Source organism: Lepidochelys olivacea, assembly GCF_965140295.1.
Source record: "Lepidochelys olivacea isolate rLepOli2 genome assembly, chromosome: 1".
Classification (NCBI taxonomy): domain Eukaryota; kingdom Metazoa; phylum Chordata; order Testudines; family Cheloniidae; genus Lepidochelys; species Lepidochelys olivacea.
The window spans coordinates 89,639,494-89,653,550 of record NC_140411.1 but is presented as its reverse complement, the minus strand read 5'-3'; positions in this window follow the sequence as shown (position 1 = coordinate 89,653,550).

Below are 14,057 nucleotides of genomic sequence, written 5' to 3'. Positions count from 1 at the left end.
AAAAATAGCTTTATTTCTGTAGATCTGAGATCCATGGAATAGGCTAAGTTTGAAAAATATGCATGTTGCCTTTGTTGAGTTATGCAGACCAAAAAAAAAAAAAAATCTGATTGGAACCTATAACAGTTGTTGGTTTTATTTTTTAGGCACTTGCAACAATAGGATTTTGCTGTACTTTTAAAAGGAAAATAATTTCTTAACTGAGACCACACACAGAAAAATTCAGCTCATAGCATTTTTCAGAAGAAAGTTATGAACCACAAAAATGAGGGGTTGTAACTTTAGTTGCAGTAACAACTAGTTACTTAACTTAAGTTACTTAACTTTAGTTAAGTGTAGCTTAGTTGTTACTGCTCATATAAGCTATATAGGGTTTGAACTCATATAAGCTCTTACTGGATATGTACACAAGTAGTTCTATCTAATCCAAATACAGAAATTCACTTCAAAATGTGCTTACCAAGAACATTTGTGCCAATAAACAATAGCACTGAAATCCTCATAGATAGAGAACAAAAGGGTACCTTGACGTTGCCAATGCAAATTAATTTAAAAATTAGACCAGATATTTAAGGGAAAATATTTGTAATTATTCATCATGCTCTACTGTATACAGAGTACACTGATTCATGCATGGAATGAGGTGAATTTAGACTAATAGAAACCAGTGATGTTTGAACCTCAAGGGATATTTACAGGAAACTTAGTGTGGATAAGCAGCCAAGATTTCAGATATATAAATGAACTTCTGTTTTGGAAATACTATAAGAACAGTTTTGCACTGAAGATTTTTGGTGGTTCTTGGTTTTAGATGGATTAAATATGTAACTAGAATTCTTCCAATTCTACATCAACTCCATCTGAAGCCAGGAAATGGGCAGATGTGAAATGAACAAACTGAAAAACAAACCCGAGCCACTTTTTTTCAAACAGCAAAAAAGATTTTTGTTTAATTCTGGTGTGGAGAATATCTTCAAGTCATTTTGTATTTGATTAAAGCCATTTTTCTCTATTAATATCCCCCTGAGTTATTCAGATGTTTCAAAGAGAAAGTTGCATAGTAACAGCATTCTTCCACCTGCATTCAGTAAAAAGATTCCAGCTGCAAACATAAACAACTAAATCTCTTAAATCACCAATTAGATGTTATTTCAATGTAGTTGACATACAGATCAAACTACATTTTCCCCAATTTTAACAGTGATTAACAGTTCATAACATATCACAGAACTTATTAAAATATAGTGAAACAGGACCTGGTCCAAAGTCTAAGTCCATGGAAAGATTCCATGGACTTTCACAGGCTTTGTGTATGACCCACAATGGTTTTATAATGAAAAATACATAATACAATGAATAAATAAAGCTAACTGCAAATGAATAATATGCTAAAATAATATATTGCATGTTTGTAGACTTAGAGCTGGTCAGATAATTCATAACTTCTAGGTAAAGTGGGTTCTCTCTTCCTAAAGTGTCTGCAAACTAATTGCAGAACTCCTGAAGTTAAATTGTTGTACAGAAATACTCATGAATTCCCTCACCAGATAATTTTTGATCTGGAGGCCTTACAAACACTTCTTTGTGAATCGCTATATTTTAAAATTTGTGCTGTGTTGGATTAGTTGCACAAATCACATAGTAATGTTTCTGTTAAATGACTGGATAACTTGCCCATACACAGCCAACTGTGCAAATTTTAAACTGCATATTTGAATATAAAATCTGATAGTCGATTTAAAATCCACACAAATGGTTTTATGGTTTCAACAAAAAAAATTAGTATTGAAGCTTATATTGCTATTCAACCTCATCCTTAGTAGGAAAGCTTGTTTACTAAAAGATAATGGAAACAAAACACCAAGCACATGAACAAACAAACAAATAAATAAATAAATCAGTAGAAGTGAATTAGTTTAAAACAAAACAACCCCCCCACACACATATATTGTGTGCATGTGAGAGATATTTTTTGGGGATCCACCCAGGGCAGTAAGAGTTCTGGCCCTGCCTGCCCTGTAACTTTGGGGATCTTTGTGCTGTGCAGCTATGGTTCAGTGCTCTGACTCCAGTAGTTTGCCCTCAAGCATAAGGTGCCAACCTGGCACTCAATACTCCTATCAGGGTAACACCAACAACTCTTCTAGTCCAGGGTCTACGAAATACGTCCTCCCCAAGTTCTTAATTACGAGATTCCTGGACTATCTCCCCTTTGGTTCATTACTCCCATAGACATGAAACCAGCTCCATATTTATCAGCTTATTTTGGCATTACCCCCCATACAGTTTGCACACCAGAGAACAATTAGCAGGAAGAAAAACAATACGTTTATTTAGCACAAAAACCACAGATTCAGAGATGAAATAATGGGAAAGCAAATGTAAGCGGGGGAATAGTCCTGCTATTGTAGGGAACTTTCCTGGCTTCTGCACTACCCCGGTGAAGTAGGCTAGCGAAAGGATCTGAGTCCTTACTCCCACTTCCTTTACCCAGAGGCCTCCCTGCCCTTGGGACTCCCCTTTTCCACTCTCCTGTCTGGCAGAGTCCTCTAACCCCAACAAGGCTGGGCCCAGGATTCCTGGGGGGCTCAACCCCCAACCCTGCTGTGGACACCTAGGACAGGGGCTAGGGTGTCCCCACTCCGGGGTACTCTCTCTTCACTGCACACTTCTCAGACCCACTGACCATTACATACAATTTAATACAAATGCAAGTTATTTAATCAACAATTTAAAAAAGAGGAAGGAAAAATGGGAAAAGTTAAAGGAAACACCCTGCTCTGTGGCAGGGAACATCACAAACAGTGTCTCTGGAATGTCAGGGCAGTTCAGAGTCTGTTCCTTGTAAGTCCCAAGCCTCCTTCTCAGGCCCTGGCTGTGCTGTAGGGATGCTGTGGGTTGGACACTCGCTCTGGTGGTAGCCACATGCTCTCAGGCTCTAGGTGGCAGGGCCCTTCTTCCCAGCGTGCCCCCTCCAATCCCCCTCCGAGTCTGGCCTGCAGAGCCTCCTGGCTGAGGCGTCTCCCTGTGCTGGGCCCGCTGCCCGTGGTCCCCCTCGCTCTCCTCAGCTGCTCACCGCACCCAGCTCCAGTCTGCTCCAGCCTCAGCTCCACCGCTCTGTCTCAGCGCTGCTGCTGCTGCTGCTCTGCCTCCAGCTCCCTGGGCTGCTTCTTTGGCCCCTCTGGCTCTGGTTGCTGCAGCTCTGCTCCCAGTTCAGGCCTGCTTGGCAGGCTGATTCTGTGATTCTGCTCCTAGCACTGACCTGCTTCATGGGCTGCTTTTCTGGACCCTCTGGATCTGGCACAGCTCTGCACCCCAGCTCAGCTTAGGCCCCTGCTTTCTCCTTAGCTCAGCCCCACTCTGTCTGACCCAGGCAATTCCAGCTCACATGGAGGACGGGACCTCCCTGGCCTCCTGACTCCCTGATTAGCCTGCCCACCCTGTCATTCAGGCTGACCTGGAGCATTGGCCTCTCTCCCCATTGCTCCTAGGGACTGGCAGTCTCAGGGTCCTGATTCCCCATCGACCCTTCCCCCTTTTAGTACTGGGAGCTAGCAACTAAAACACCCCCACTGAATGTTAGTAAGGGGGCAACAGTCCCCTTACACAAACATGTATAAGTTACACAGAAAAAACAAACAAACAAACACACAAACTCAGGCTTTACACTTTCAAATTAGATAGAATCCCTTTTCTAATAAGAGTTACTTATTGCCTTAGAACAGTTTTACAGTGTACCCCCTAGTTATCTGGTAGGGATCCAGCATTCATGGACAGCTTCCTGCCTCCAGACCATCCTCCAAATTCTGGATGGTCTTCAGTTTGAACTCCATTCATTCTAAAAGTGTTTGTGGGGTTTATTTCCTTCAGTCACCATCAATATTCAGAATGGTGAAAACACCCTCCTTTCTTAGCCCAAGTGTGCACTACAGACCTATATCAGTATAATTATGTTGCTCAAAGGTGTGAAAAAGCCACATTCCTGAGGAATGTGGTTATAACCAACCTCTCCCCTACACCCATGTGTAGACAGTAAGAAGCTCCACCATCAATGTAGGATCATCGTTGTAGCGCTGTATCTTAAATCCTTCTCTACTCTACAAAATTAAGTCAACTTAAGTCGACATACAGCAACCACAGTAATTTAAGTAGTGATACACAGTCATACTATGCTCCTTCTGTTGGCAGTGTACATCCTCACCAGGAGCGTTTCCACTGCCTGAAGGGAGGCACTGACAGCTAGAGCCTTACCTGACCCAGTTCTGACAGTCTGAGCTCACAGCTGAACATATCCCCTGCCCTTTGCTCCCAAGGCTCATGAAGCCTTACAATGAGAACCTAGATAGCAGCAAGGAGTGATTCAACAACAGGCTCAGCAGGTGCTGAATGATTGTTGATTGTGCCTTTGGTGGATTAAAAGGTTGCTGATGCTCCCTTTGTGGCAGGCTACACCTCAGTGAGGATAATATTCAGATTGTCATTGCAGCCTGCTGTACTCTGCATAACATTTGTGAAGCAAAGGGGCAGAGGTGGATTAGGGGTTTGTGTGGCCCAGGGCCAGAGCAAGTGCCCCCCCCCAACCTCCCACACAAAGTTCCCCTTCCCACTCCACCGCCTCGCACTCCTGCCGGGGAGCTAGGTCAGAGTGCAAGGGCTTCCCCTTTCCGCCCAGTGCTCCTGACAGGGAGTGTAATCAGGGTGCAAGGGCTTGCCATCCCCACTCCCCGGCAGGAGCACTGGGTGGGCACAGTGGGGCAAGCCCCAGCATCCTGACCCTGCTCCCTAGCAGAAGCACTGGGCGGAGTGGTTCAGGCACGGGGGCACCCATTTGGCGGCGAGGGGAGGCGCTAATTGGTCCTGGGCATGGGCCTTCTTGGCCCAGTGGCAAATCTGCCACTGTGAATGTGGAAAAGTTTCCCCAGCGGTGGAGAGCTGAAGTTGATTGGCTGGCTGCTGATTCTGAGCAGCCAAATACCAGGGGCACAGCAGGGTGCTTTTGAAATCAGGGAGGCTTTGAAGGACCATTCTGACAATGATTCCCAGTAATGTGTCTTTGGTGATGCATTCTGCCAGGCAATGTTTACTTGCCGCATGGGATGACCCCTATAGTGCTTGCTTCCTGAGAGTTAATTGTGCTGAGCAAATATTCCTGCCTATAGCCACTGTCTTTGAATGTTAGCACCAACCAATGTGTTTATGACACAAATAAAAAACTCATTTTATTTCATAGAGTAAAGTTTAATAACAGGACAAAACTTTTTTTTTTTTTGTCAAACAGTGGACATGGCAATGAGGAACAGTCTCTCTATTATGGCTCTCACAGCTATGCGTAACTCCAGCATTCATTGTGAAACCAATCCCTAGGAGTGGACTGCAAGGGGTACTGGAAGGAACTGGGAACATGGGATGAATGTGGCTGGGGAGTTTGGGGAGGGCATGGAAGGGAATTCTGTATTGCCTACAGGGGGAGTCATGCATGGATGTGCTCAAACTGCAGCATAATGAGGGACTTGAGCATCTCCCTTATCTCAGGGAGAGAGACAGCAGGCTTTTCCACTGCAGCACCCATCTCTAAGAGCCCAATGACATCTTGTCCATCTTGTCACCTCTGCTGTCCAATCAGTGCTTCTCCACATGCTTGTGGATAGCTGGACCTCAACACATGAAGCAATTGGCGATCCCTTCTTTTCTGACCTGAAAGCACAGGATTGGAGCTCAGAGCAAACTGGGAAGCAGTGCTCCCCCCGCCCCCAGACATGGGAGAAGGGATGCATATTAATTGTCAGGGGTGTGTTTGTGTGGGATATCAATGGTGGAGGGCTTTGTGTTTATTTATTTCTGAGAGTGGGGATCTGCAATGTGTGCATAGCCTATCAGACATGTGAGGTCTACATCAATTGTGTTTGTGTAGTTCTGTGTGTGAGGGCTCTGTATCAATTATGAAGCTCTGCATTGTGTAGAAGTCTGCCCCAACTCCCTTTCATCTCTAAGCTTATTGAACATATTGTTCCTCTCCTCCAATTCCAACCTAGACCCTTTCCAACCTGGCTTCCAGCCTTTACCCTGAAACAGCTCTTGCCAAAGTCTCTAATGATCTCTTCCTCGACAAACTAAGAACCAGTACTCCATCCTCATTGTCCTTGACTCGTCAGTCACCTTCAACACAATCAGGCACACTCTTCCTTAAAGTTTGTCCTCCCTTGGCTTCTGTGACCTTAACCTCTCCTGGTTCACTTCTAACCTTTCTAACAGATCTTTCAATGTATCCAGCAGCATTCTCCTACCCATCCCTCCAGCTTTCTGTGGGGTTCTTCAGGGCTCTGTTCTTGGTCACATTTATACCTTATCTCTGGGAAATCTCAACATCAAATACAACTCCAGCTCCTTGTCTTCTTCTGACAAAAGTAAAATCTCAGCCTGACTCTCTAACCTCTCCCAATTGATATGTAACAACCAGCTCAAGCTCAATGTGCCCAAGATAAAACTTTTAATCTCCCCTCTACCCTGCAATCCCTTCCTTCTGCCTCCTTTTTCAATCACTGTAGACAGTACCACCTTTCTACCTAGCACTCAGGCTCATAACCAAAGTGTCATCTTCGACTTGGACCTCTATTACTTCACATCAAGTTATGTCCAAGTCTTCAAGCGTCTTTCTGCAGAAAAGCTTTAAGATATGGTCTTTCCTATCCATTCACTCAACTAAAACTCATCCAAGGTCTCATCATTTCACATCTCAATTACTGCAACGTCATTCTCTCTGACAGAGAAAAGGTTGATGAATCCAACCTTTCTTCACTCATATGTATGCAGAATGTTGCTGCAAAGATTATTTTCCTAGGCCATCAGTTTGAATATATCAACTGTCTCTGCTTCCTTCTGCTGGCTTGCCTTTTTATACCATATCAAACATAAACCACTTGTCTTTACTTTCAAGGTCTTTCATGCCTATTCCTACTGACTTATCATCTCTCATTCACTATAGAGATGTCTGATCCACCCTCCATCGCCCACTTGTCAAATTTTCAAATCTCAGTCTTTGTGCTTCCTCCCCTTGTGAGTATCTCCCCTTAAACATAACTAAAACATTATATTCCTTCCAAATTCTCCTCAAAATTCTCCTTTTCAATGATACCTCTAAAAAACTTGATCACAACTAGGCTGCTGGTGTGCTGAGACTACTGTCTATCATACTAATCAATATTGTCTCCTTGTACTTTCCCATCTGTCTGTCAGTATCCCTCTGTTATCTCCACTCTTATTATCAGATTTTAAGCTCTTTGTGGCAGGCACTGTGTTATTGTTCTGTTTGCACAGTGTCCAAGCACAATGGGGTTCTTCTCCATGACCGGGGCTCTTAGGGACTACAGTAATACAAACAAGCAATAAATAATCATAATAAACAACAACAACAAATTTAAACTATTTATTTAAACATTTCAGAGATCTGAAAGATTAAAAAAATCAACACAATGTATATTCTAGATCAGAAAGCACAAAAGAATACTTTAGCCAGCTGCAACTGTATGGAGCATTAGACCAGTCCTCTAATGTCCTTTGTTGCTACTTTGAATGAGCAAGTACTAATATCCGAATCAAGTGGATAACAAGTTCACAGGGAGGAGTACTTTACCCATGAAAAGCCATTTATCTTTTAGGGAGTACCCAGATTGTTTTGAGGTCCTTTTGTGCCTGAGTGGGAAGAAATAATAAAGTTACATTTTTCATTTTTAAAGTTTCATTTTGCATTGCCAGCCAAACACTTTTAAAGAACATATTTCCAGCATCCATTTGTAACTCCTTAGGGTTTAAAGACTGTGCACCTTTAAACCTTATCCTGAGGCAGAAGTTTTTCATCCTGAGGCTTCCCACAGCTTCCATTAGCCGGGAACGGCGAACTGCGGCCACTGGGAGCTGTGGATGCTCAAGTAAACAAAGAGTCTCACGGCCCACCAGGGGCTTACCGTGAACAAGCTGCAAACCAAGTTTGGGAACCCCTGCTCTAGACAATTGGGCCCTTACACAGCAAAGCAGCCAAGAACCAGCCCAAAGACTGGGAAGAACAGAGTGGCCAACTGCAAACATCACAGGACAGGAGCCAGGAGGAGCACCATACTAGGAAGGAATCACCTGAGGAGGACAAACCAGAGCCAGATCCAATATCACCATCACCCAGAACTGTATGGGACAGTGATCACTGGAGCTTGTGACTTTGCATTGGGAGCAAGGAGGGAGGTTGTAGCTAGTTGAGTAGAGAGGTGTTTGTTCTGTGAGGGTTTGTGGGGAGCAGCAGAAGAGGGCACCAGAACTTTACTGGCGCTAAAGATGATCAGGAGCACCCAAGAATCTCTACTGGACTGGAACTCAGCCCAGGATTCCCAAACTCTGAACCGAGATGCATTCCTCTGCATTTATCCTTTTATATTGTGGTACCTCTGGGCCGATGGGTCTTTGTATAGGATGTGACCCTCTTTTACTGCTCCCTCTATTTTTCCCCTACTGTATTTCTCCACTCATCCCTCTGAAAATAACTACTTCCCTTTCCTATATTCATTGTACTATTCTGGTGTGTGTGTGTTTGTGTTTACTCTGGAGGGATTGGAAGGAAATTTCCCTGTTGTGTTCCTGTGCATACGTTTTCTTGGCTGGAGCCACTCTACAGACCAGACTCCATCTTTGCCACAAGGGCACTAAAGTTATATATTTATAATACTTTGTACAGACATCACACAAAGATTTGAGAGACCAGCATATTACCAGTTTGCTTATGATAATTTACACAACATCTTTTCAATACAAAGTATGACAACAGTTGCTTTGATTTCTTAAAGTGTTGGGGCAATAAGTGGGTCATTATATGGGGTCTCCTTTGCCAGGTGATATTGAGGGACTCCAAGGGTCACAAGAATACAGTGACAAAGGGCAGACACAGAGAACAAATTATAGCTCTGTAATCACCACCTACTTGTCCCTACCCTAAATTAAAGCCACAGGGAACCAGATGCTACTCTGGACATTGCAGAGCTCTGCTTCAGTCTGGTCCCATCCCATCCTGTGCACACCATCTCCCAGGTGAGGGATGCCTCTGACATCTTATTTCCAGCAATGTTCCCCAGTGCTTAGAAATTCTCCAGCAGTTAGAAGTGGTGTTAGTAGATAATAGAATCTGGCCTGTATGGATTTCATTTATAATTTAAAATTTTATTTGATTTTACAAAAAGAAGATATAGAAGACAGCAAATTTCTAGAAAGTGCTAATGAATGCTATTAGAATTAAGATAGCTTCAGAAGGGAAATGAGACAAGGAGAGATTAAAAAGACAATTTTTTTGTTTTGAAATGAGAAGAGTAAGAAGAGATTATAACACATATGTAAAACAATTCATGTTTTAAGGAAAACCTATTTTGCGCTCCTTTTAAATAATAAAAAAAGTCAGTGGATTAAATTAAAAGGCAATACATTTCACATAGATAAAAGATAATACTATTTTTATGCAATACAGTTAACCTACAGACCTCAATGCCACAGGACGTTACTCAGCCAAATGGCTTATTGTATTCAGTTTCAGAAAGTGTCAGCATTTATATCAAATAATAAGAAGGGAGGCTGCAGTTATACTGATGAGGATACAATTAAAAGAGATTCTTATCCGGACACCTCCGAATGCTGACTACTAGGATCACAAAAATATATTTACCCAGGGAAATATAGGAGCATTATGATGTTTTTACATCTGCTCTTGAAGTATTCAGCATTGGTATTGGTACTCTGGTATTAGAGAGGATACTGTTCTAGATAATGTGTACATATGAAGGAGACAGACACACAAGAAATACGATGGATAGATGGATGGACCATTGAATTGATGCAGCAATCCCTGTGTTACTATGTAATTGAATTGGTTATAAACTTCAGTTTCCTATTTTTTCTTTATATTTTCAACAGGATTCATTTAAAAACAAAAATCCCTATGATAAGTTCACATATAATCAAAATATTACACACACACACCCTTACAGTGACCCTGCCAATGTCTCCCTTATTTTTCTCACCCGCGCTATTCATTTGTTAAGTGCTTCTGTCTTTTAGGGCTACATCTCTTTGAGTAACCTGGATAACATCACGGGCTCCTTTTGTTGTCTTAAAAATTAGCACATCTTCCTCCTCCCTCCGTGTGTTTTTCTTAAACTGTGCCTATTTTTCTTTCAGTTGTCCTGAATTTCCACTAATTGAATCCAGCTGTCTTGTTTCTTTGGAGTTTGTTGAATTCTTTGAGCTAAATTTATCCTGGGTGCAACATTTTCGAGTTGTAGAGAATGGTGTAATTCTATCCTGCTTCAACTCACGACTCTACGTATTTTCTCAGAGAAAGTGCTTTATTCTAGCTACAACAGTGACCATTTTTCATATAAAAAAAACAAATAAAAATATTGAAGCTACTCTACAGAATGTTTCAATTTTCATTAAACTACCAACACCACTAGACAAAAGTGTTACACAGACATCCCCAGACAGGTATAATACCCCTGTGTCTGACCATGATCAATATTTCATTGAAGGGGGCGATGTGTGGCCTCTGTCAAAAGCTAAGAACTAGCTGATTGTCACAGTCATTGTGAGATGTTTGTACAGGAAACAATGTTAGAGTTTTGGAACACATTATCCTACTTGTTACTGTTGGAAATGAAACGTATCACCTTAGGCAGGGAATCTCGGAGCTGATTCAATCAAAATTGAGAACAATGAACATTCATAGAGCCAGCCTTCCATTTACTGTCTGGATCAGATGCAGGCTTGAGCATTTACAAAGATAAAAGAATCCCAAGAAAAGTATCTGAATAGAGGATCCTCCCAGGGCTAAGAGCCAATAGTCTGTAACTATACAAAGGAAGAAGAAAGGCCACAAAATGTCATCCATTACAGAGAAGAGACTGCCAGCAGAGCTGTCTCATGAAAGGTGGATCCCAGCTTTCTGATTTGGAGAAGTACTCTAAAGACGGACCACTGGGTGATAAATATCTTATTAGACAGGGAAATAACTTGTTTATAAGGACAGACTATAGATTGCATTGTATTTTCTTCTTTTACTTGTAACCTTATGCTTCCAAACCCTTATTCTTGTTTTTATCTGAGTCTGTCTCAAGCTTGGATAAATAAACTTCAATTTGGTTTTACTATAAATATGTCTAAGTGCCTTGTGTTAACCAGAGTGTGGAACTGAGGTGAGGTTGGTAAGCTAAGGTGCATTGGTTCTATGGTGGGAGAGAATTGGTGTACATTGCAAGTGTTCAGAAAATAAGGGACTAGGCACTCAAATGCAAAAAGTTAGGTGTGTAAATTGCTAGTCTGCATAGGAAAAGAGTGGGGCTTGTGGAGCCCAGAGCAGAGTGTCTGTATTCCCAACAACAGGTAACTGAAGAGGGCTTCCCCTGATGGACACAGATGAAGCTCTACAATGCAGGTGGTAGTGCTTTATCTAGGACACATTGGGTAACCTCAAAGGGTGTCACAGTTTCAAGAGTGACTAGTGGCTTTGCGTATCACAATTTTGGGGTTCTTGTAGCACCATATCTGCTACTCACCTTAGTGTCCCCTTCCTCAGGGTCCCTTTAAGAACTCAAAGTTTCCAGTTGCCTTCTCAGTCCAAAATCCTTTGATTCACTATGCATTGGACTTGCAACAGAGCTTGTCAACAATAGAACTCAAAAGTACCAAAACAAACAAAAACTCTTTCAGCAGTTCCAGCTCAACAAAGTCTCCTGTCCTGGGCTTCCCTAAATTGTTGCCAGGCCTCTGGCAAGCAAAGCTACTTCTCTCAGCCATACCCCTTCCCTGCTGTTTCCTGCTGACTTTTATATTGAAATCCCTGACTCCTCTCAGCTGGGGCTCACCTGGCAATCAGGACTGGCTTAGACCCAGGCTGTATAGCCCAAGGGCAAGGCCAGCCTGTTACAGTGCCTAACTTGAACAACTTACATGGGGCTGGTTTTCAGAAGCTGGTTGCCTAGCCCTTTCAGCAATCAGACCCCAGTAAGGTGTCAATTTGGGTACCCCAGACTTGAAGTACACAAAATCAATAGTCACTTTTAAAAAATCTTGGACATAATTTTTACTTTTGCTAGTCCATCAAACATTTGGACACATCAACCAGTAACTTTACTAATGTATCAAATAAGGGATCTGAGCATGTAATCGTTTTCTCTAACATAAATCGCCAACTTTCATTAAATGCCATTTATATGTATTATTATGCCAGTTCCTATGGGGAATCTAATAGATTAAAGTATATTTTGTCTACATATGCTGACATTTTGATTTTTTCTGCATTCTGTTGTACACTATATTGTTTAAAGAGGAGATTATCAGAGTTGCCATATTTCAGTGACTTAATCTCTCATGGAAAGATAAAATTGTATTAGAGTTAGAAAGAATGATAAAAGAAGTTCTATTTTGCAGGTGATTTTTCTGGTAATAAGCAGTGGCCACAACTGCATCAGACAATGGGTTTATTTTAGTTCTGATTTCAGCTAACAGTGTCTGGCAGCATTTTGCATAGACTCTCGTTCTTAATTGTGCCACAACTGTGACTCTGCTTTTGTGCCATCAGGCATGACATTGATATATTTTAAATGTCCCAGTAATTACATTAATGGCCTTGGGCCATGGCTAATTGCAAATCCTGCTTTAATCCAAATGCACTTAATTATAAAAATAGCAACCAAGTACAGCTTCCAATGGTTTGTCAATTTAAAACCATTTTAAACATCAATCCATAAAACATTGCCTATCATATCCTAATCTATACAAGTTCATATTAAAGGCATCATGTAAATAGTTTTTCATCAATGCCATTTCTCAACAGTGCAACCCAAAATAGATTACTTGAAACTAAAATATTATACGTGACTATAGTTAAAGTGTACTCAACATGATCTTCTGTCAGCTTCTCTCCACTTTGGCTACAAGAATAAATCAATGGGTGTAAAAATGACCTTGGAATTTAGTTCTCTGTAGTAGGATACTAGAAATTATAATCCATTTTCTGACTCTGGGAATAGATAACCCAAGACTAATAGCTTCTGTGTAATGTCACACATGGCTTGGACATACAGGCCAAGATTTTCAAAAGTGACTTACAAATTTGAATGCCCAACTTAAGACACCCTAAAGGGGCTCAGTTTTCAAAAAGTACTGATCATCCACCCACTGGAAAAATCAGACCCTTTTATTGTGTTTGAAGCTGGGGATCCAAAAATCCATTAGTCACCTTGAAAAGTCTTGCTGGCCATGAAAAATACATGAGACAGAGTAATACTTTCCTCCTCCTCTCCCCATTTATTAGAGAAAGCAACTTTTATTTGCTAAAGCTATTTAACAGATTCCAAAGCTTTTTTAAGCTCTAGAACTTTACAAAAACAGAAAGCTTGAAAACCCTGTTCCAATTAACTTAGAAAGCAGAAGCAATGAACCTGGTTTGGGTTTGTAAAAACACAATGAACGATTATTTTTGGGCAGCCCAACATGTATCGGTGCCAATAGAGTTTGCTTTGATTTCTTATAATAATTTAATTGCTTTTTGCCTTGATGGTCTTGTTGACTGTCAGGTGCACTTATTCATAATAAAGCAAAAAGATCTGCTACATTTCTGGGAAACTGTAAGAGTTTGTATTTTATTTTTTATAAATTCAATATGTTGTAAATTTGAGTCTGAGTCTCTATTATTTAGAGAGAAAAATCCTATGATTTTTCTCTCTAAATAATAAAGGAAACAGATGTAGAAAAGTGCTATTTGTTGTTCCACACATGTAAAATGCCAGCTATGGATTTCTATTCTGAATTACAAAGAAATGAAGTGAGATAAGGTGGGTGAGGCAGTGAGGTCTTATTGAACCAACTTCTGTTGGTGAGAGAGAGAAGGTTTTGAGTTTACACAACTTTTCTTCAGGTCCTTTCTCTTCCACCAACAGAAGTTGCTTCAGTAAAAGATGTTATCTCACCCAGCTTTTGTCTATAACATCCTGGGACCAACACAGCTACAACATTGCATCCAAAGAAATTGA